The 20,744-nt window shown below is 43.5% G+C and overlaps 1 protein-coding gene across 4 annotated transcripts in view; it reads left to right on the top strand.

The window, feature by feature from the left end:
• The window catches only part of RNF41 (ring finger protein 41), a 32,038-nt gene that overhangs the window by 581 nt on the left and 10,713 nt on the right, over positions 1–20,744 (top strand). For 2 of the 4 annotated variants that reach the window (XM_077913360.1, XM_077913361.1), the window contains exon 2: positions 1,967–2,151. The exons of 1 other annotated variant lie outside the window; for it this stretch is intronic. The gene's annotated coding sequence lies outside the window, so the exon portion shown is untranslated. Of the gene's footprint in view, positions 1–1,966; positions 2,152–18,430; positions 18,877–20,744 lie in introns of those variants that run through there. One more of the 4 variants, XM_077913362.1, reaches the window with a different exon arrangement.

Genomic DNA, 20,744 nt, shown 5'->3' with positions numbered 1-20,744 from the left:
CGTGCCTGGTCCTTGGCAGCCTTGTCTTCCTCCATTCCTTCCCCCGCCCCCCCGCCCCCCTCCTTGAAGGAATCTTACATTCCTTACATCCCTTCCTTGGCTTTGCAACCGGGCCCTTTTCGCAGGCTTCACACCAGAGAGCCTGCCCTAACCCAGCACTCTGCGAAACTGGGGAAGGGAGAGGGGGCTGACGGAGGAGCAGAAAGCCGAGAGAGGTGAGAGTGTTTGCCCAAGGGACTGGGCTGCGATGGTGGTGGTCCTGTACAGGTGGTTTTAGGCAAGAAGTCGATAGTGTCGCTGGCTGATAGTTTTCCCCCAGATGGGAATGGGGTAGACTAGTGGACAGGAATCTGAGGGATGTGATGATGTTACTACTCTGTGTGTCCAGCCAGACTTTGTGTCTGGGGCTGGTTCTTGGTCATTGAAAAGGAACAAGCTGCTTTCAAGCATTTCCTCACTAGCCTCCAGTACTCTAAATTTATTTTGCATTCTATTGTTACAAATGCCTTACCTGAAACACAGCTGTATTCAGTATGTCTTCACACTTATTATGTCTTTGATTTTCCAGGACGACATGTAAGGTAGATAAAGGCAGGTATCTTTCCTACTTGTCAGGTGAAGACATTGAAAACTACAGAAGAGATACTGACTTGTTTAAAGGCCTGCAGTTGGCAGAGCTGGGACCAGAACCCAGGTCTCCTAACTCCTGGTCCTCCTCTTAGTTGAAAACTCCTGTTTTCTTCTGGCTAAGGGAGCATTCCAGCATGGGCAAGATTTGCTTGCTGAGTCTGGAGCTTGTCACTAGAAGACTGAGCAGAGCCACCAACAGTGGTTCCTGGAAGCATTTTGTGAAGTACAGGTGCATATGCCAGGCTGTTGGGAAATAGGGTGTTGTCAAAATGAGGGCAGCATTACACTCCTCTTGTGTTATGGGTGAGGGAGAAACAACTTCCTCCCTACCCCCCAAAGAGAAAGTGTGTCCGACATTACACCTTTATCTCTCTGGTTTGAAAATACCACACTAAATGTGTTTGGCTGATGAGCATAGTAAACTAATGAGCATGAGTACCAGACTCAGAAGAAGAAATGGTCTCAGTTTTATGCATAAAAATTATCATCATCCTTTTGCTTTGTAACACAGCCCTTAATCTGTTGATGGCCGTATGATGGGGAGGAAGGGAGTTTGAACAGTTACTATTCTCCCGTGTAGTAGTATTGAGTAGACCTCACAGCACACTTCATCTGTATTGAGTAGACCTCACAGCACACTTCATCTGAAGCCTGTCCCCCTTTACTTGGTCTCATTCTCTTAGCAATGAGAGTCTAATCTTCCTAATCATACCTCTAGTCTTCCTAGTCGCCCACTCAGGAGTAATTTCCCATTTCATTACCTCTTCCTCTTCTTTTTTAGAGCCTGATCCTGTCAGGAATATTTTCAGACTTGGAAACTAGATTCATACCTGTATGAACATTCTTGAGTATCTTCTTCTTATGAAATAGTATTTTTCAGGCGGAGGGTAGGATTAGAATTCTTTTTACATGATTTCGGTAATTTTTGTGAAAGCCTTTGGGAAACATTAAAGCATTCTACTCTGCGTGTAAGCTTTCGTTGATCTCTGCATTGTACAGCCACAGATCTGGAATCATTGACATTCCTTGTGGTTGTGTGCGCTGAATACGAGAATCTTCCTCTGTCTCAAACAACTCTTTTTTACCTTTTTTCTTGTCCCTTTCTCTGCCTGTCTCAGCTATGTTTGAATCTCCTGGATTGTGTGTGTGAGTCTGAGATTCCTTAGCCAGTGATCTCCATCCTTAGAAGGCAGTCTTGTGTCCCCAGCTCTGAAACGTGTTGCCCTTAATGAAATCGTCTCTTCAACCAGTCGACAGATCCATGTCTGTCTAGTCTCACTGCCCGGTGGAGGTAGTTCCCCTGACTCACCTTTTTCTTCCTTGTTCCTATTAATAGAGTGCTCCTGATTGTGACATCACATCCATCCCCTTGGCGATGGAGCTTGTCACTAGGAAGGAAGACTCGGTCGGACAATAGCCAACAAGATGGGTTACTGGGAGCGTCTCCTGAGTGACACTGAGTGGAGGCCTCAGGGGGTTGGAGCCTTGTGAACAGGGAACCTACCCCCCAACACTTGGAAGGTAAAGAGCCTTGTTTCAGAATCCCATTCCAAGCTTCAGGTCTCATCTCAGACTATCTGGGTTCCTTCTGCTTTTAAAATCCTGATTCTTAAAATTCTTCTGCATAGAACTTTCTGTGATTAACCCACATCAGTCCCAGTTCTTCTTTGCATATTTATGTCTTACAGTAATTATTAACTTTTACTTGTTGGTAAATTGCTTAGTTTTATGTCTTTTTGTGTGTTTTCGTATCTTGTGCACTCACTCATTAGGCTCAAGCCTACACCTTAGTTTGAGGACAAGGATTGTGTTTTCTGTATCTTTTACACAACTCTGCTGGCAAGGGGGATTGTGCCTAGAGGATGAAAATGAGGTTTGGGGCAACCACACAAGTTGGTGACTAAGTGGGTGGTCCTCGCTGGTCTTTGAGGCCTGGTAGGCTTCATTTGAAGTGTTAAATGAGTTTTTGAAGAATTGTGTGCCCTCTGGATTCTTTTGTAAATTGAACCAATTAAAGTATACTAAAGAATTTTAATTTAATTTTTTTAAATTATTTATTTATTTATTTATGATAGCCACACAGAGAGAGAGAGAGGCAGAGACACAGGCAGAAGGAGAGGCAGAGACACAGGCAGAGGGAGAAGCAGGCTCCATGCACCGGGAGCCCGACGTGGGATTCGATCCCGGGTCTCCAGGATCACGCCCTGGGCCAAAGGCAGGCGCTAAACCGCTGCGCCACCCAGGGATCCCCTTAATTTAATTTTTTTTTTTTTTTTTTTTTTTTTTTTTTTTTTATGATAGCCACATACAGAGAGAGAGAGAGGCAGAGACACAGGCAGAGGGAGAAGCAGGCTCCATGCACCGGGAGCCCGACGTGGGATTCGATCCCGGGTCTCCAGGATCGCGCCCTGGGCCAAAGGCAGGCGCCAAACCGCTGCGCCATCCAGGGATCCCCCCTTAATTTAATTTTTAAAGATTTTATTTATTCATGATAGACACAGAGAGAGAGAAGAGAGAGAGGGGCAAGAGACACAGGCAGAGGGAGAAGCAGGCTCCATGCAGGGAGCCCGACGCGGGACTTGATCCCGGGTCTCCAGGATCATGCCCTGGGCCAAAGGCAGGCGCTAAACTGCTGAACCACCCAGGGATCCCCTAATTTAATTTTTAAAGTTTTACCTATTTATGTTTTTGAGAGACAGCAAGCATGAACGGGTGTGGGACAGAGGGAGAGGAGAAAGAGAATCCCAAGTAGGCTCCACACTCAGCTCAGCTCAGCACAGAGCCAGATGTGGGCTTAATCCCACTATTGCAAGATCATGACCTGAGTGGAAACAAAGAGTCAGACGCTTAACCAACTGAGCCTAGGCACCCCCTAAAGAATTTTAATTTCAAAATCTCCTGTGCTGGGTCACATGGCTGGCTCAGTCAGTAGACCATGTGACTCTTGATCATGGGGTCATGAGTTCAAGCCCCACATTGAGTGTAGAGCTTACTTAATAAATAAATAAATGAGTCCCCTGTGGTAAATCTAGTATGGATCACAGCATTTTAGAATTGAATCTTTGGGGCAGCATAGCCCAGCCCCTCATCTCACAAGTGAGGAACTTGAGTGCCTCAGAAATCTTTTCTCCGGGCAGCCTGGGTGGCTCAGTGGTTTAGCGCTGCCTTCAGCCCAGGGTGTGATCCTGGAGACCCAGAATCAAGTCCCACATTGAGCTCCCTGCGTGGAGCCTGCTTGTGTCTCAGCCTCTCTGCGTCTCTCATGAATAAATAAATAATAATAATAATAATGATAATTTCTCCAACAGGAGTGACTTCAGTCTAAGGACTCTCTTTTTTTTTTTTTTTTTCTTTTTTTAAGATTTTACTTATTTATTCATGAGTGACAGAGAGAGGCAGAGACACAGGCAGAGGGAGAAGCAGGCTCCATGCAGGGAGCCCGATGTGGGACTCGATCCCAGGACCCCGGGATCCCTCCCTGAGCCCAAGGCAGACGCTCAACCTACCCCGGCATTCCTAAGGACTCTACTCTTAAATAAAAAGACCACTTCCTTTTACTTAAAGTTAAGAGAGTTGCCTAAAGAGAAGAAGGTCAGTTAGTGGTAAAGCCAGGGCACCTTCTATAACATAATTACCCCCTATTTTAGCTGTTTTTTTCATATGCTGAATCTCAGAATCCTGTAACTTGTAGAGCACCTTGGAGTTTCTGTGGTCTAAGATGTTTCGTTCTTTGTGTGGTAAGGGAGCTAAGGCCCAGAGCAGTTAGGTAACTTGCCTAAGGTCACTGAGAGAGCTAGAACTGGGTCTTAAGTCTCTGGATTGAAACTGACCCAACTCAGTTTCCTTTTCTTCCATACCTATTTTTTCATTGGGAGACATGGAGATTTGTAATGAAATGTGAGACTTTTCACCAGTTAATTTCTTCACTATGTTGAAGTTCCTAGAAGTCACCTGTTTCCTTCTACCAGAGCCGGTTATGGGGCTCTTACCTGTGTGTCTGGTAGTTTATAGTAATTCGGGCTGGAGACTCCTCGCCTCTGCACCTCTGTTGTATTCAGGGCAAGGGGGAGGGAGAATTGGCAGGAGGGGGACCATAGTGCATATACCTGGCTTTTACCCTTACACTTTGCCAAGGGTTGGTCACAGCATGCCCAGTTACCCTAAAATAGGAGCTACAGTTAGAGTGGTTTCTCTGATATTTCTGTGTGTGCACACATGCGCATGTAAGTGTGTAAGAGAGAGACCATGTGCATGGTTTGCACATTTGTCCGAGGGTTCAAGAAACCCTGAATAAAGGAGGATGGATGCTTAGTTTCCTTTAGGAACAATCTGTTTTGAATTCCTTGCTCTCTTTAAGGGTAGACCAGAAAAAGCAACTGCAATAGCAAGTCAAAAGGGTATAAAAAGGGATCTGAAAAAGCTCTTGCATTTTTATGATAATATTGACTAGAACTATATAGAGAGACCCCATGTAACTAAGGAAATAATGTAATTGAGTTCTGGCCTATAGGAAAAAAAGGCTAGGAATGCAGTCTTCAGGTTGGGTTTGACCTGTTCAAATCTGGGAGGTTGGCAGAGCTTCTATAAGCCTGAAGGGACACCTCAGTGCTACTTTAGGTTCAGCTCCTGCAATTGAACGAAACCTTCCAAGGCTTTTTTTTTTTTTTTTTTTTTTCTTCCAAGACTTTTTATTCTATTCTGCAACTCAAGGAGATTATCTAGAACTATGCTTCCAGTGGTTATGGTCACTAGATGTTATTCTTAAGGTTCCTGTGGTTTCAGTTTTATTAAAGCTTCTAGGGGCACCTGGTTGACTCAGTTAAGTATCTGCCTTTAGCTCAGGTCATGATCCTGGGGTCCTGGGATCCAGCCTCACATCGGGCTCCCTGCTCAGCATGGAGTCTGCTTCTCCCTCTGCCCCTCACCCTGTTCATGCTCTCTCTGTCTCCCTCAGTCTCTCTCAAATAAATAAATAAAATCTTAAAAAAAAACAAAAAAGCCTCTACCCCCAGGGCAGTGAGCAGTTGAGCTCTTGTGGGACATCTCCCTTGGAATGATAACCTGCCCCTGTGACAGTCCCATAGCAGCGTTGAGAGTCCCAGGAAGTAGAAGGAATAATCAAGGAACCTGGCCCATCAGGGTGACTATCTGCCTGGGGGCAGGGCAAGACAGGGCAAGGAGGTGGCTTCCAAGGTTGTATATGACATTTTTTTCCCCATAGATTCTATTTCCTAATCAGAATAGAAATCTAAATTTCCCCTTAATTCTTGAGGCCGCACCCATGAAAGAATGCAGTTGTGTAAGAGTGGATAAAACAGGAGACTCTCTAATCTGATAAAGGAGGTTTTGATTTAGAAAGAACAATGCCGGGGTACCTGGGTGGCTAGGTGGTAGTTGAATGTCTGCCTTTGGCTCAGTTTGTGATCCGGAATCCTGGGATCGAGTCCTGCATCAGACTTCCTGTAGGGAGACTGCTTCTTCCTCTGCCTGTGTCTCTGCCTCTGTCTCTGTATCTCTCACAAATAAGTAAAATCTTAAAAAAAGAGAGAAGAATGCCAGGGTGCCTGGCTGGCTCAGTTGGAGGAGTGTGTACCTTTTGATCTCTGGGTTATTAGTTTGAGCCCCACATTGGGTGTAGAGATTACAGTAAATAAATAAATAAGTAAGTAAATTATTTTAAAAACCCTAGAAAGAACCAATGCCCAGCATCTGTGTAGTTTTGTGAATGCTGACTTTGTAGTGGGAACCTTACAGCTTCTAACCCTGATTAGTGGCTTCCCACCCCCTCTGGCCATCCCTTTGCCAACAGAGACAACTTTTCTGCTATTTCCTTTGGGATATGGTATCTCCTGCCTCTCTCTGTCTCTCATGAATAAATAAATAATAAAATTCTTTAAAAACAAAAACAAAAAACGAAGTGCAGTGAAGCACAGTATAAACTCTAGGCCTGCTTTCTATATTACCCCATAGCAACAAGGGAGAAAAGGGAAATATTATTTTCATTTTTGCCCTTTTTTCTAAGGATAACTGATTTTTTAAAAAATATTTTGTTTATTTATTCATGAGAAACACAGAGAGAAAGAGACACAGGCAGAGGGAGAAGCAGGCTCCATGCAGGGAGCCCGATATGGGACTCAATCCCTAGACCCTGGGGTCATGCCCTGAGCTGAAGGCAGACGCTCAACTGCTGAGCCACCCAAGCATCCCTTAGACAAGCTTTTTAACCTTTGTGCATCTGTTACTCATTTGTAAAATGTGGATAATGACAGCCCCGACCTCATAGAGTAATGTATAGAGTTGCAAGAATTAGATGAATTAATATACGAGAAATGCTTAGAATAGTTCCTAGCATATAGAAATGCTCTGTAAATGTTGACTTCATTATTGTCTTTTGACTTCATTATTATTTAATTGTAAAACTAAAACATCATTATAGAAAAAGAAGGAATAAGCAATAAAGCAAAACTATGAGTGAAATTAAAAGTACTAAAAATAGGGGTGCCTGACTGGCTCAGTTGTTGGAGCATGTGACTGTTGTTCTCGGGGTTGTGAGTTCGAGCCCCACATTGGGTGTAGAGATTACTTAAAAATAAAATCTTTAAAAAAGTATCAAAAATAATACACTTAGAAACAGCTTTTCTGTATCCTTCTAGAAGCACTTCAATATAAATGTATATACACATAAATACGTTTTTTTTAACAGACATTGCACTATAGCATACATAACATGTCTAAGTATCATTTTATTTTTTTATTTTTTATTTTTTTAAAGATTTTATTTATTCATGAGAATACACAGAGAGGAGAAAGAAGCAGAGACACAGGCAGAGGGAGAGGCAGGCTCCATGCAGGGAGCCTGATGTAGGACTCGATCCTGGGACTCCAGGATCACGCCCTGGGCTGAAGGCGGCGCTAAACCGCTGAGCCACCGGGGCTGCCAGTATCATTTTTTTTTTTTTAATATATTTTTTTAATTTATTTATGACAGTCACACAGAGAGAGAGAGAGAGGCAGAGACACAGGCAGAGGGAGAAGCAGGCTCCATGCACCGGGAGCCCGATGTGGGATTCGATCCCGGGTCTCCAGGATCACGCCCTGGGCCAAAGGCAGGTGCCAAACCGCTGCGCCACCCAGGGATCCCCTGCCAGTATCATTTTATTATATAAATGCTAAATATACTTAAGTAACGTAAATAAATTATTTTTAACGTGAAGTATATCTAAGTCATACTAATTTCTACGTATATTGCATTTTATGGATGAAAGGATTTCTGAGTATTTATGGTGTTTCTGGGTTTTTTGATACTATGAATAACACTTAAACAACCTAGTATGTTATTTTTATACCCTTGTGTAGTTATTTCCTTAGGCTAAGTTCCTGGAAGTAGGATTGCTAGATAGAGTATATGCTTTTTTGGGATTTACTGTTCTTTTTTTTTTTTTTTCTTCTTTTTAAAACATTTTTTTAATTTTTAAAAATATTTTATTTATTTATTCATGAGAAACAGAGAGAGAGAGAAAGAGAGGCAGAGACACAGGCAGAGGGAGAAGCAGGCTCCATGCAGGGAGCCCGACATGGGACTCCATCCCGGGACTCCAGGATCAGGCCCTGGGTAGAAGGCGGTGCTAAACCGCTGAGCCACCGGGCTGCTCTTTTTTAAAACATTTTTATTAGTGAAGTATAATTGACATACAATGTTATATTTTCAGATGTATAACATAGTGATTTGATAGTTCTGTACATTCTTTACTCAGTGCTCACCATGATATACCATGCAACATGATTACAGTACTATTGACTATATTCCCTATGCTGTATTTATATCCTCATGACTTATTTACTTTATAATTGGAAGTTTGTACCTTTTAATTCCCTTTACCTATTTTACCCATCTCCCCCAATTTACTGCTTCTCCCGTTGTGATTCAATTTGATCAACTTTTTCTTGCAAGAGTGCCTTTTTTCCAGACCTTGCTATAGAATATGACATGTTATGTGTATTTGTCATATATTATATGTATAGCGTATGACCCATTTAGTGAATGTCGTGGACATGTTTTAACCTTAATACTTTATTTTCGTAACTTAGAATATTTATACTTCTTTTTTTACTTGAATGTTAGATACACACAGGAAAAAAATTTTTTTTGAAGATTTTTATTTATTCATGAGAGACACAGAAAGTGAGAGGCAGAGACATAGGTAGAGGGAGAAGCAGGCTCCATGCAGGGAGCCCAACGTGGGACTCGATCCCGGGTCTCCAGGATCATGCCCTGAGCTGAAGAGAAACACATTTAACTGCTGAGCCACCCAGGCATCCTGAACAAAAATTTTTTTAAGTTTATTTAAGTAATTTCTACACCCAGCATGGGGCTTGAATTCAGGACCCCGAGATCAAGAATCATATGTTCTTCCAACTGAGCCAGCCAGGCACCCCCAGAAAATCTTTTGCAAAGGTTCAAAGAGATAATTAAGGAAACTAAAATATATCCTCCAATTCCTATTCCTTAGTTACTCCCTCCCCAGCAGCAAGCACTGTTAGCAATTTCCCATGTATACTTCTGAGAGTCCCAGGCATACGTAAGCATATAATACATACAGATTGGGTTTTTTCACTCATGGTAGCATACTTTACATATGCTATTGTATACCTTAGTTTTTTTTTTTTCCCTTAACAGTGTATCTTTAGCAGTCTTCTCATACCTGATTTGTTAAAGGCACATTGGTTTTTTTTTTCTTCTGCTTAATGCTATAGCTATGGTAGACCAACCAAATTATAATTTGTTTAATTGAGGTAGAAATTGTAAAGTCAGGGATCCCTGGGTGGCGCAGCGGTTTGGCGCCTGCCTTTGGCCCAGGGCGCAATCCTGGAGACCCGGGATCGGGTCCCACATCGGGCTCCCGGTGCATGGAGCCTGCTTCTCCCTCTGCCTGTGTCTCTGCCTCTCTCTCTCTCTCTCTCTCTGTGACTATCATGAATAAATAAAATCTTTAAAAAAAAAAAAAAAAGAAAAAGAAATTGTAAAGTCAGCATTAGAACAGATGAATTATGGATATTTGGGGATATTTTTGCTATCCGATGGAAGCTACTCAGCTCCTCTTCTTGTCTTTTTCTCTTGCCCTTCCCCTTCCTTCATACCCTGTGTGTGGGTCTGGACTACAGGACTGGCGTAGCTATCATCCAGAACAGACTAACCAGTCTTAGGTCTCATTAACTGAAGTAGAGAGGAAAGGGTAATAGTCAGCTGTGTCCATATTGGTCAGTCCACATGTGGAGCTCTGGGGACCCTGTTTGAGAGGGACATAGGCATTCTGCAGTGCTGTGGGAGAAATGAGTCTGTGCTAGGTATTTCTCACCTGTGTTCTTGTGGCACCCTTGACCTTTTCCAGGAGTGTCTAAGCACAGGGGTTACTGTTGAGTGCTATGGAGAGGATTCCTGCCCTGGATGTTAAACCAGACGGTTGGTTGGTTGGTTTGTTTCTTTTCCTTTTTTTTTTTTTTTTTTTTTTAAGATTTTATTTATTTATTCATGAGAGACACAGAGAGGCGCAGAGACACAGGCAGAGGGAGAAGCAGGCTCCATGCAAGGAGCCTGATGTGGGACTCGATCCTGGGTCTCCAGGATCACACCCCGGGCTGCAAGCGGCGCTAAACTGCTGCGCCACCAGGGCTGCCCGGTTTGTTTCTTTGTTTCTTTCTTTTCTTTCTTTCTTTTTAAGATATGATTTATTTATTCATGAGAGACAGAGAGAGAGAGGCACAGAGACACAGGCAGAGGGAGAAGCAGGCTCCCTGCATGGAGTCTGATGCAGGACTCGATCCCAGGATCCCAGGATCATGACCTGAGCCAAAGGTAGACACTCAACCACTGAGCCACCCAGGTGTCCCTACATATGATGTTCTTTTTTTTTTTATTTATTCATGAGAGACACAGAGAGAAAGAGAGAGGCAGAGACACAGGCAGAGGGAGAAGCAGGCTCCATGCAAGGAGCCTGATGTGGAACTCGATCCCAGGTCTCCAGGATCATGCACTGGGCTGAAGGCAGGCGCCAAACCGCTGAGCCACCCAGGGATTCCCCTCATAAGCATCATTTAAAATAGATACACTATTCCATCAAATGAGCTTACATCACCATAATGAGTAAACTATATACTTTTACTGGTCATGTAAATGAATAAGGGATCATCTGATTTTTTTTTTTTTTTTACTGATACAATTCTTTTTTTTTTATTTTTTTTTTATTTTTTATTTATTTATGATAGTCACAGAGAGAGAGAGAGAGAGAGGCAGAGACACAGGCAGAGGGAGAAGCAGGCTCCATGCACCGGGAGCCCGACGTGGGATTCGATCCCGGGTCTCCAGGATCGTGGCCTGGGCCAAAGGCAGGCGCTAAACCGCTGCGCCACCCAGGGATCCCTACTGATACAATTCTTGAAAACCTGTCTGGACTATTACTACCATTCTTCCTTCTTGCTTCACAGGTGTCCCTCTTCCTGTTTAAAATAATTCCAGGGCAGCCCTGGTGGCTCAGCGGTTTAGCGCCGCCTTCAGCCCAGGGCCTGATCCTGGAGACCCGGGATCGAGGCCCGCGTCGGGCTCCCTGCATGGAGCCTGCTCCTCCCTCTGTCTGTGTCTCTGTCTCTCTCTCTCTCTGTCTCTTATGAATAAATAAATAAACTCTTTAAAAAAATAAAATAAAATAATTCCAGATCTCCTGCCTACCACTGCCTCAGTGACCAGATTCTCTCCTGTCTTTACCTCTGCCACTTTGCGAGTGCTTTCCTCTCGGTACATCAACATATCCTGGGGTTTTTCTCATTGGAGGGAAATTACCCCCCTACTTCCTCAATCCCCTGTCCTCCTCCTGTAGTACTTTTTCCCTTCCTTTGAGATCAGGCTTTGGTCAGAGTGCTCTGCAGTCCCTGCCCCTCTGCCTCCCATCTTCCCTTGGAACCGCTGCAGTCTGGCCTCCTAATCCAAGCTATACTATAGCCACTCTTTACCGTGCCCCCCAGCTGCATGCAGCTACTGTCAGTGCTGTATCCGGTCCCACATCCTGGCCGTTTTTTTTTGTTTTTTGTTTTTTTCTCAGACTTGACTGTGCAGCTTTTGACACTTCCTTCCCTCCTCTGAGCACTCCACTTCCTTGACTTCGTAAATTTTTTTTATTGTCAGAAACACATAACATAAAATTTGCCGTCTTAACTATTTTTGAGCATACAGTTCAGTAATGTTAAGCATGTTCACATTGTTGTGAAACATCTCCAGAACTTTATCTTACAAAACTGAAACTCTGTACTTATTAAACAAAGATTCTCCTTCCTCCAACTCCCTAGACTTTTATGTGCCTCTTCTCTCCAGGGTTTTCTCTCATCTCTGGTCAATCTTTCTCAGTTTTTTTTTTTTTTTTTTTTTTTTAAAGACTACCCATTTATTTGAGAGAGAGCCCATGTGTGTGTGAGTGGGAGTGGCGGGGGTGAGGGTGGTAGAGGGATAAGCAGACTGCTGAGCAGAGAGCCAGAATCCAGCTTGATCCTAGACCCCGAGAACATGACCTGAGCTGAAGTCAGGTTCTTAATTGACTGAGCCACCCAGGCCCCTCTCAGTGTTTTGGGGCGGGGGGCAGGCTCCTTTTTTTCTTTCCTCTTTTTTTTTAATTTTTATTTTTATTTATTTATGATAGTCACAGAGAGAGAGAGAGAGAGGCAGAGACATAGGCAGAGGGAGAAGCAGGCTTCATGCACCGAGAGCCCGATGTGGGATTGGATCCCGGGTCTCCAGGATCGCGCCCTGGGCCAAAGGCAGGCCTAAACTGCTGTGCCACCCAAGGATCCCCTTTTTCTTTCCTCTTGAATGTCCATGTTAAAAGTAATCTCATGCTCTCTTGGTGGTGTATAAATTGAAAAGGCCTTTCCAGAGGATAGTATGGAAGTATGTTATCTAGAAAAATGAATAGCTGGCACATCATTCAACTCGGCAGTTCCTCCTCCAGCTATCTTTCCTAGGAGAGAGATTTGATCTTGTGTTCAAAAAAATTGTGTTACCGGAATGTTAATTACAACATGTTTTGTTTCAGCCGGGAAAATGGCAACCAGGCAAGCTAAGTCCTGAGGGGAATGGCAAAGTACATTGTAATCAAGGTTTAGACTCAGTAGATTGGATTTTTTTTTTTAAAGATTTATTTATGTTGGGGACACCTGGGTAACTGAGTGGTTAAGTGCCTGCCTTTGGCTCAGGGCTTCATCCCGGAGTCCTGGGATCAAGTCCTGCATCCTCCTCCCTACTGGAAACCTGCTTCTCCTCTGCCTGTGTCTCTGCCTCTTTCTGTATATCTCTCATGAATAAATAAATCTTTAACAACAACAACAAAGGGATCCCTGGGTGGCGCAGCGGTTTGGCGCCTGCCTTTGGCCCAGGGCCTGATCCTGAGGACCCGGGATCGAATCCCACGTTGGGCTCCCGGTGCATGGAGCCTGCTTCTCCCTCTGCCTGTGTCTCTGCCTCTCTCCCTCTCTCTGTGTGACTATCATAAATAAATAAAAAATTATAAAAAAAAAAAAAAAAAAAACAACAACAAAAAAGAGTTATTTTGAGAGAGAGAGCTCATGAGTGGGAGAGGCAGAGGGAGAGAGAGAGAGAATCTCAAGCAGACTCTGCTAAGTGCAGAGCCTGACACGGGGCTCCATCCCAGGACCCGCTATCACGACCTGAGCCAAAACCAAGAGTCAGACACTTAACCGACTGCACAACCTAGGTGCCTCTGGGAAAAAAAAAAAAAAAAAAAAATTTTATGGGGGTCAAACTCCCAAACCTAAGATCAAGAATTACATGCTCCACCAACTGAGCCAGCCAGGTGCCCCTGGAAATTATTATCACTGGAATATAAACTACATGGGAGCAGTGACCTTGTCTGTCTTGTTCATACATGAATCTATATAGGGGAATTGAAAGAATGAGTGTACACCAAGGAGTGGATGAGGGAGAAGAAAGGCTAATAATTATATTCTTTGAGTCTTTTAAAATGAGAATGGAGTCATATATTACTTTTGAAAATAGGCAGACTAGGAAATAAAGCAAAGAATTGATGCTGCCCAGGGTTCTGTATTCTTCAGACCCACCCTAACTTTTTTTTTTTTTTAAGATTTTATGTATTTGAGAGAGAATTTGAGTGGAAGAGGGGGGAGGGAGAAGCAGACTCCCCACTGAGCAGGGAGCCTGAAATAGGGGTACATCCCAGGCTTATGACCTAAGCCAAAGACAGACACTTCACTGACTGAGCCACCCAGGCGCCCTGCCTTTATATTTTTTTGATCTGAATTTTTACAATAACCTCCTAAGAAGGTCTCACTTTCTCTTATCTTCTTTACCCCCTGATTTTTCTATACAACTGCCAGAATTATCTGAGTAAAATAGAAAACTGATCATCTCAATTTTTTAATCCTTCAGGATTCAAAGAATCTCCTAAGATTCCTATTCATTGCAAAGGAATAAAATAATACCTCTACAGTAGAGAAACCTCGCCAAAAGCACTTAACCAAACCTGGTTAGTGTCACCAGGAAAGGTGCAAATCAACATGTGCTCCTGATGTGATACATTAAGAAGACAGTATTACTTCCATGGCATTTTTGCCCAAAATGAAACCTAAATTTAATCATGAGGAAACATCAGACAAACCTACACTGAGAGACCTTCTCATTACACTGGCTTATATTCTTAAAAAAATATCAAGGTCATGAAAGACCCAAAAGCGTTGGTAACTTTTTCAGATTAAAAGAGTTTAAAGGGGCACCTGGGTGGCTCAGTTGGTTGAGCGCCCGACTCTTGATTTTAGCCCAACTCAAGTCGTGATATCAGGGTTTGTGAGATCAAGCTCCGCATGGGATTCTGTGCTCAGTTGGGAGTCTGCTTGAAGATTCTCTCCCTCTGCTCCTCTCCTGCTTGTATTCTCTTGCTCTCTCTCAAATAAATCTTTTAAAAAAAATAAAGAAGTTTGGCAACTCAATGCAATACATAGTCTTAAATGTTCTTTTGCTAGGGACGCCTGGATGGCTAGGTGGTTCGGCATCTGCCTTTGGCTCAGGGTGTGATCCTGTTGTCCCGGGATCGAGTCTCACACTGGGCTCCCTGCATGGAGCCTGCTTCTCCCTCTGCCTCTACCTCTTCCTCTCTCTCTCTGTCTCTCATGAATAAATAAATAAAATCTTAAAAAAAAAATGTTCTTTTGCTAAAGGAGATTATTGGGACAAGTGGCAAAATTGGAAAAGGGTTTATAAATAATAGTATTATGTCAATATTAATATCGTGGTTTCTATAATTTTACTATCATTATGTAAGAGAATGTTCTTTTTAGGAGATACACAGTCAAGTTATTTAGGGATAAAGGCATCCAGTTGATAATATATTTTCAAGCAGTTCAGAAAATTTTTATCTATTCATGTCTATATAGAGAGATTATAAAAAATGTGGTAAAATGTTAACATTTAGGGAATCTAGATGAAGGGTATATGGGGTCTTTTTACTGTTTATAGAACTTTTCTGAAAGTTTGAAATGTCAAAATAAAAGATTGAAACATATAAATGTATGTCAACAAAGGAAATCCTCAGGTACCCCCGTAGCTCTCAGGTTAATTCCAAGTCTAGTGAATTGTCCGGGGCTCTTCAGTGCTTGTCTCCTGCCTGCCTCTCTCTGCGCATCTTCGGCACATCTCTGCACAAACTCTTAGCTGACTTCTTCCTTCATGCTATTTTATCTGCCCTAGAAGGCCCATGCCCTGTTCTGTGATGTTAACTCATTTTTAGTTTTTATTATTTTTTTAAGATTTTATTTAATTAATTTATTTGAGAGAGCGAGAGCAGGAAAGAACATGAACGGTTGGGAGGGCCAGAGAGAGAAGGAGTAGGACAAGCAGACCCCACCCCTGCTTATTGGTGAACTGGTCATTGGGCTTGACCCTAGGACCCTGAGATCGTCACCTGAGCTGAAGCCAGATGCTTAACCAACTGAACCACCCAGGCACGCCTAACTCCTTTTTTTTTTTTTTTTTAAGATTTTACTTATTTATTCATGAGACACACAGGCAGAGGGACAAGCAGGCTCCATGCAGGGAGCCTGACGTGGGACTCAATCCTGGGCCTCCAGGATCACACCTTGGGCGGAAGGCGGCGCTAAACCACTGAGCCACTTGAGCTCCTCCATAACTCCTTATTTTTTATACCAGTGGGCCTCAACTAGGGGTGATTTGTCCCCCAGAGAATATATGTCAATGTCTGGAGACATTTTGGATGTCACAACTGGAGGACTACTACCAACTTTGAATGGGTGGAGGCCAGGGATACTGCTAAACATTCTGTGGTGCATAGGTCAGCCCCCTACAAGGGAACTTTCTAGCCCAAATGACTGTAGCCATGCTTGTGAACCCTTGTTCTAAACATACTGTGAGAGTCATTTCTGGAAAGCCTTTCTGACCATCCTTAGTCTGATTTAGAACTCCCTCTTTCTAAAAACAATTTTTAATTTAAATTCAACTTGGTTAACATACAGCTTTGTGTTGGTTTCAGGAGTAGAATTCAGTGATTCATCACTTACACATAACACCCAGTGCTCACGGCAGGTGCCCTCCTTAAGGCCCATCACGCAGGTAGCCCATCCACTCCTGCCCCCCCGCGCCCCCCCCCGCAACACTCAATTTGTTCTTTTTTTTTTTTTTTTTTAAGATTTTATTTATTTATTTATGAGAGACACACAGAGAGAGAGAGAGAGAGAGAGAGGCAGAGACACAGGCAGAGGGAGAAGCAGGCTCCATGCAGGGAGCCCGACGCGGGACCTGATCCCAGGTCTCCAGGACCACACCGCAGGCTGAAGGCGGCACCAAACCGCCGAGCCACGGGGCTGCCCAATTTGTTCTTTTATTGTAAGAGTCACTCATGGTTTGCTTTTCCCTCTTTTTTTTTTTTCCCCTCTGTTTTTAATCTTATTTTACCTTCTCTTCCCCTATGTTCATCTGTTTGGTTTCTTAAATTCTACATGTGAGTGAAATCATGTGATATTTGTCTTTCTCTGACTGACTTATTTTGCTTAGCATAATACACTCTAGTTCTATCCACATTGTTGCAAATGGCAAGACTTCATAGAACTCCCTCACCTGTGTTCCTCTGGTACCTTGTGCTTTTCTTCTCATCGCTTATCTCACAGACACTAGGTCTTATTAGGCTTATTGGTGTTTAGATAGTACTCAGTAAATGTCTACTAAATGAATACTATCTAGATTGTTCTACAGTATGGTTTTTGGCTAAACTTTTGAAAGCCAGGTTTTAAGATTAAAGGAAAGCATTACTCTTAATTTATCCTTCCTTGTCCGACTTTTTTTTTTTTTTTTTAAGATTTATTTATATATTCATCAGAAAGCGAGAGAGAGGTAGAGACACAGGCAGAGGGAGAAGCAGGCTCCATGCAGGAAGCCCAGTGTGGGACTCGATCCTGGGTCTCAAGGATCACACCCCGGGCTGCAGGCGGCGCTAAACCGCTGCGCCACCGGGGCTGCCCCCTTGTCCGACTTCTGATATTAATATGCTATTTCTTTGTTGTCAAAGCCAGGAATCTTTTTTTTTTTTTTTTAAGATTCTATTTATTTATTCATGAGAGACACAGAGAGAAAGACAGAGACACAGGCAGAGGGAGAAGCAGGCTCCATGCAGGGAGCCTGATGTGGGACCTGATCCCGGGTCTCCAGGATCATGCCCTGGGCTGAAGGCGGCGCTAAACCGCTGAGCCACTAGAGCTGCCCATGAGCCACCAGAGCTGCCCCAAAGCCAGGATTCTTTTGGTTGTAAGGTAGAAAAACCCAACTCCAAGTAGCATAAGCAAACAAAGGATACTAAGGTGTTTCACAGAAACTAAAGACAGGAAGGCCTTCGGAACAAATCAGGCACTCAAAGCCTCAGGACTCTTTGCAGTTCTTATCTAAGCCTTTCTAGCTGTGTGTGTTCCAGGGTTTTCTTTCCATCTGTAGATTTTTGTCTTCCTCAGTCCACATGACAGCCAGAGAAAGACCAACTTAACTTTCTTGGTGTTCAGCTCAAATAAATTCTCAGGGATAGGATCTGTTGGCCCCACTTGGATAGGTTTATCCTTTGCCCAATCAGTTGTAGCTTAGGGTGAGGCCTAAGTACTAGTGAGGCAACTCCTGCTGGAGCCATGTGGGTGAGAGACAAAGGAGTATAAGCCCTAGAGTGTGGCCGTTGGATGAATAGTGCCATGAAGTCCACTGTAGCTCTCAATCATTGAGGTGCACAGAGCAAAGACAGTATGGACTGCCCTTGTTCTCTTACTACCATCCTCATTGTTCGGTGAGATGCAATAAGGAGAATCATAGGGGCCTTAGTTACAGGTTTTACATTTTCCTGGGTTATATCTTCAATATCATAGTTCATGTACTCACCCTAATCCATCACTGTTTATAAATTCAAGGGAATTACATCCTCTGGTCTTGGAACAGATCTGAGGGGAGACACATACATGGTTCCCCCCTCCCACCCCATTTTATAGGAGATAGTCTGGCCAAAATGGTTTACACTGACAATTTCAGACGGATCGTTTACAAGTTCTAAGCCCTAGAAATGGCAGAACAGTATATTAGAGAAATGGTGATGATAGAGGTTAGTATAAGCAAAGCAGTATCACGGGGTATCACTGTTCCTATATAAAATGGGTAAAGAAAGATTTTTTGTATTTATTAGGCTTGCGGGGTTTTTTGGTTTGGTTTGTTGTTTTAAGTAATCCTTGGTTGTTTGTTTTTAAGTAACCTCCACCCCCAACATGGGGCTCGAATTCACAACCCCAAGATCAAGAGTCACAGTCTCTACCAACGGACCCAGCCAGGTGCCCCGGGATTTTTATCAGTTGAAAGAAACAAAAACTCAGCTCAAACCAGCCTACAAATAATAGAGAATTTGTTGGGTCCTGTAGCTGATGTTCAGAAGGTGATTGTGGCTTCAGACCTGGCTGAATCCAGGACTTCAGATGATCTCATCTGAATGGTCTCTCCGCTCTGCTTTCTTCATTATTGGCTTCATCTTATAAGCAAGCTCTCCTCATTAATGGCAGAAATGATCTCCAGCCACTCTGGTTTGTACATCCGACCAGCTATGCAACCCCAGGGGAAAGAGCTACCCATGAGAGCTCCAAAGAAGTCCCAGGCATCACTGTCTCTGCTCTGCAGAGGGTCACATGTCCATAAGGACCCAGGTTAGGATTCCTAAAAGAAAACTGGTGCCATTTGCACAATGGGATGTTAGATAGGTGAAATAGGAGATGTCCTCTGTGCCCTCAGTGCTGGAAGCTCCTAATGAAATCAGCATTTGAACATCAAATGTTTTATTGATTTGTAAGGAACTGTGCTTGGTGCTATATTGGATGAAGAACCTAAGTTTCTTCTGCTCTTAAGGAATTTTTATATTTATTTATTGTTTTTAAGTTAAAAAATTTTTTTTAAGATTTTATTTATTTATTTGAGAGAGAATAAGAGAGAGAGAGAGAGCATGAGCCACGGGAGGGGCAGAGGGAGAGAGAGAAGCAGGCTCCCCACTCAGCGGGGCTTGGTTTGAAGGCAGATGCTCTACTGACTGAGCCACCCAGGTGCCTAATTTTTTAGTTTTGTTTTTTTTTTAAAGATTTTTATTTATTTATTCATAGAGATACACAGAGAGAGGCGGAGACACAGGCAGAGGGAGAAGCAGGCTCCATGCAGGGAGCCCGACGCGGAACTCGATCCCAGGTCTCGGGGATCAGGCCCTGAGCTGAAGGCGGCGCCAAACTGCTGAGCCACCCAGGCCGCCCTAATTTTTTAGTTTTAATTAATTTGTTCATTTTAAGTAATCTCTACACCCAATGTGGGGCTCAAACTCAAGGCCCTATAAGATCAGGAGTCACATGCTCTATGGACTGAGCCTGCCAGCCACCCCTGCTCTTAAGGAATTTTTAAGGGCACCCCGGGTGGCTCAGCAGTTTAGCACCACCTTCAGCCCAGGGTGTGATCCTGGAGACCCAGGATCGAGTCCCACGGCGGGCTGCCTGCATGGAGCCTGCTTCTCCCTCTGCCTGTGTCTCTGCCTCTCTCTTTGTCTCTCATGAATAAATAAATACAATCTTTAAAAAGCGGATACCTGGATGGCTCAGCAGTTTGGCGCCTGCCTTTGGCCCAGGGCGTGATCCTGGAGTCCCGGGATCGAGTCCCACGTTGGGCTCCTGGCATGGAGTCTGCTTCTCCCTCCTCCTGTGACTCTGCCTCTCTCTCTCTCTCTATGTCTATCATAAATAAATAAAATAAATCTTAAAAAAAAATCTTTTAAAAAAAAGGAATTTTTAATTAAGTAGTAGACATTTTTTTTTTAAGATTTTATTTATTTATTCATGACAGACACAAACACACACACACAGGCAGAGACACAGGCAGAAGGAGAAACAGGCTCCATACAGGAAGCCTGATGCAGGACTCGATCCCAGGACTCAGAGATCACGCCCTGGGCCCAAGGCCGACAGTCAACTGCTGAGCTACCCAGGCATCCCTCAAGTAGTAGAAATTAGACATATGTATAAATAGTGACTACTGTCATGTATTGAGGCCCTACTATGGGCCAGTAGGCACTTTGCTAAATGTGTGTTTTGTTTGTTTTAAGATTTATTTATTTATTTTAGAGAGCACAAGTGCTAGCAGGATGAGAGGCAAAGGGAGTGAGAAAAGGAGAGAAGCAGACTTCCTGCTGAGCATGGAGTCCAGTGCAGGGCTCTATCTCATGACCCTAGCACCATGACCCGAGCCAAAAATCAAGAGTTGTACACTCGACTGACTGAGCCACCCAGGTGCCCCTAAATGTTTTATATATATTATCTCTTTGTGGATAATTCTGTGAAAGTCACTTCTATTCTTATGCATACCATTTTATCTATTAAAAAAAATGGAGTTGGGATGTTTATGTAGCCTGCCCAAGGTCATATAGCTAGTGAATAATAGAACGGGAGATGAATCCAGTCAGTTTTGACTCGGTCCAGTGCTATACTTTAGCTTGCACTGACCTATCAAGGTCTTTTCTGCATCTCATTCTTTCCACCCTTTC

Source organism: Canis aureus, chromosome 11 (genome assembly GCF_053574225.1).
Source record: "Canis aureus isolate CA01 chromosome 11, VMU_Caureus_v.1.0, whole genome shotgun sequence".
NCBI classification, from domain to species: domain Eukaryota; kingdom Metazoa; phylum Chordata; class Mammalia; order Carnivora; family Canidae; genus Canis; species Canis aureus.
Note: the sequence above shows the minus strand (reverse complement) of the source record. Positions and strands in the feature narration are given on the sequence as shown.